Genomic DNA, 4,195 nt, shown 5'->3' on the forward strand with positions numbered 1-4,195 from the left:
TCCCAGAAGAAGAAGAGAAAAAGAAAGGGACTGAGAAAATATTTGAAGAGATTATAGTTGAAAACTTCCCTAATAATGGGAAAGGAAATAGTCAATCAAGTCCAGGAAGCACAGAGAGTCCTATGCAGGAGAAATCCAAGGAGAAACACACCAAGACACATATTAGTCAAACTATCAAAAATTAAATATAAAGAAAACATCTTAAAAGCAGCAAGGTAAAAGCAACAAATAACATACAAGGGAATACCCATAAGGTTAACAGCTGGTCATTCAGCAGAAACTCTGTAAGCCAGAAGGGTGTGGAAGGACATATTTAAAGTGATGAAAGGGAAAAACCTACAACCAAGATTACTCTGCCCAGCAAGGATCTCATTCAGATTCCACAGAGAAATTAAAACCTTTACAGACAAGCAAAAGCTAAGAGAATTCAGCACCACCAAACCAGATTTACAACAAATGCTAAAGGAACTTCTCTAGGCAGGAAACACAAGAGAAGGGAAAGACCTACAATAACAAACCCAAAACAATTAAGAAAATAGTAATAGGAAAGTGCATATCGATAATTACCTTAAATGTATGTGGATTAAATGCTCCAATCAAAACACATAGACTGGTAGAATGGATAAAAAAACAAGACCCATACATATGATGTCTACCAGAGACCCACTTCAGACCTAGGGACACATACAGACTGAAAGTGAGAGGATGGAAAAAGATATTACATGCAAATGGAAATCAAAAGAAAGCTGGAATAGCAATTCTCATATCAGACAAAATAGACTTTAAAACAAAGACTGTTATAAGAGACAAAGAAGGACACTACATAATGACCAAGGGATCAATCCAAGGAGAAGATATAACAATTGTAAATATTTGTGCACCCAACATAGGAGCACCTCAATAATAAGGCAACTGTTAACAACCATAAAAGGGGAAACTGACAGGAACACAATCATAGTAGGGGATTTTAACACTTTCACCAATGGACAGATCATCCAAAATGAAAATAAATAAGGAAACTCAGGCTTTAAATGATACATTAAAAACATGGACTTAATTGATATTTATAGGACATTCCATCCAAAAACAACAGAATACACTTTCTTCTCAAGCACTCTTGGAACATTCTACAGGATAGAACATATCGTGGGTCACAAATCAAGCCTTGGCAAATTTAAGAAGACTGAAATCATATCAAGCATATTTTCTGACCACAACGCTATGAGACTAAATTTCACTTACAGGAAAAAAAACTGTAAAAAATTAAAACACAGGGAGGCTAAACAATACACTACTAAATAACCAAGACATCACTGAAGAAATCATAGAGGAACTCAAAAAACACCTAAAGACAAATGACAATGAAAACACAATGACCCAAAACCTATGGGATGCAGCAAAAGCAGTTCTAAGAGGGAAGTTTATAGTGATACAATGCTACCTCAAGAAACAAGAAAAATCTCATATAAACGACCAAAAATTACACCTAAAGCAAATAGAGAAAGAAGAACAAAACAAACCCCAAACTTAACAGAAGGAAAGAAATCATAAAGATCAGATCAGAAATAAATGAAAAAGAAATGAAGGAAACAATAGCAAAGATAAATAAAACTAAAAGCTGGTTCTTTGAGAAGATAAACAAAATTGATAAACCATTAACAAGACTCATCAAGAAAGAAAGAGGAAAGACTCAAATCAATAGAATTAGAAATGAAAAAGGAGAAGTAACAACTGACACTGCAGAAATACAAAGCGTCATGAGAGATTACTATAAGCAACTATATGCCAATAAAATGGACAACCTGGAAGAAATGGACAAATTCTTAGAAAAGTACAGACTTCTGAGCCTGAACCAGGAAGAAATAGAAAATATAAACAAACTAATCATGAGCACTGAATTTGAAACTGTGATTAAAAATCTTCCAACAAAAAAAATCCCAGGACCAGACGGCTTCACAGGCAAATTCTATCAAACATTTAGAGAAGAGTAAACACCTATCCTTCTCAAACTCTTCCAAAATATAGCAGAGGGAGGAACACTCCCAAACTCATTGTACAAGTCCACCATCACCCTGACACTAAAACCAGACAAAGATGTCACCAAAAAAAAAAAAAAAAAAAAAAAAAAACTACAGGCCAATATCACTGATGAACATAGATGCAAAAATCCTCAACACAATACTAGCAAACAGAATTTAGCAGCACGTTAAAAGAATCAAACACCATGATCAAGTGTGGTTTATCACAGGAATGCAAGGATTTTTTCAATATATGTAAACCAATCAATGTGATAAGCTATATTAAAAAATTGAAGGATAAAAAGCATATCATCATCTCAATAGATGCAGATAAAGCTTAACACAAATTTTAACACCCATTTATGATAAAAACCCTCCAGAAAGTAGGCATAGAGGGAATTTACCACAACATAATAAAGGCCATAAATGACAAACCCACAGCCAACATCATCCTCAATGGTGAAAAACTGAAACCATTTCCACTATGATGAGGAACAAGACAAGGTTGCCCACTCTCACCACTATTATTAAACATAGTTTTTTGGAAGTTTTAGCCACAGCAATCAGAGAAGAAAAAGAAATAAAAGGAACCCAAATCGGAAAAGAAGAAGTAAAGCTGTCACTGTTTGCATATGACAGGATGCTATACATAGAGAATCCTAAAGATGCTATCAGAAACGTACTAGAGATAATCAATGAATTTGGTAAAGTAGCAGGATACAAAATTAATGCACAGAAATGTCTTGCATTCCTATACACTAATGATGAAAAAGCTGAAAGATAAATTAAGGAAACACTCCCATTTACCACTGCAACAAAAAGAATAAAACACCTACCAAAGCAATCTATAGATTCAATGCAATCCCTATCAAACTACCACTGGTATTTTTCACAGAACTAGAACAAAAAATTTCACAATTTGTATGGAAACACAAAAGAACCCAAATAGCCAAAGCAATCTTGAGAAAGAAATACCGAGCTGGAGGAATCAGGCTCTCTGACTCCACACTATGCTACAAAGCTACAGTCATCAAGATAGTATGGTACCTGCACAAAAACAGAAATATAGATCAACGGAACAGGGTAGAAAGCCCAGAGATAAACCCATGAAAATATCGTCCCCTTATCTTTGATAAAGGAGGCAAGAATATACAGTGGAGAAAAGACAGCCTCTTCAATAAGTGGTGCTGGGTAAACTAGACAGCTCCTTGTAAATGAATGAAATTAGAACACTCCCTAACACCATACACAAAAATAAACTCAAAATGGATTAAAGACCTAAATATAAGCCCAGACACTATAAAACTCCTAGAAGAAAACATAGGCAGAACACTGACATAAATCACAAGTTCTTTTTTGACCCACCTCCTAGAGAAAGGGAGATAAAAACAAAAATAAGCAAATGGGACCTAATGAAACTTAAAAGCTTTTGTACAACAAAGGAAACCATAAAGAAGACAAAAAGACAACCCTGAGAATGGGAGAAAATATTTGCAAATGAAGCAACTGACAAAGGATTAATCTCCAAAATATGCAAGCATCTTATGCAGCTCAATATCAGAAAAAACAAACAACCCAATCCAAAAATGGGCAGAAGACCTAAATAGACATCTCTCCAAAGAAGATACACAGATTGCCATCAAACACATGAAAGGATGCTGAACATCACTAATCATTAGAGAAATGCAAATCAAAACTACAATGAGGCATCACCTCACAGTGGTCAGAATGGCCATAATCAAAAAGTCTACAAGTAATAAATGGTGCAGAGGCCATGGAGAAAAGGGAACCCTCTTGCACTTTTGGTGGGAATGTAAATTGATACAGCCACTATGGAGAACAGTATGGAGGTTCCGTAAAAAACTAAAAATAGAGGTACCATACCACCCAGTAACCCCACTACTGGGCATATACCCTGAGAAAACCATAATTCAAAAAGAGTCATGTACCACCATGTTCATTACAGCTCTATTTACAGTAGCCAGGACATGGAAGCAACCTAAGTGTCCATCAACAGATGAATGGATAAAGAAGATGTAGCACATATATATACAATGGAATATTACTCGGCCATAAAAAGAAATGAAATTGAGTTATCTGTAGTGAGGTGGATGGACCTAGAGTCTGTCATACAGAGTGAAGTAAGTTAGAAAGAGAAAAACAAATACCGTATTCTA

Source organism: Physeter macrocephalus, chromosome 21, assembly GCF_002837175.3.
Source record: "Physeter macrocephalus isolate SW-GA chromosome 21, ASM283717v5, whole genome shotgun sequence".
NCBI classification, from domain to species: Eukaryota; Metazoa; Chordata; class Mammalia; order Artiodactyla; family Physeteridae; genus Physeter; species Physeter macrocephalus.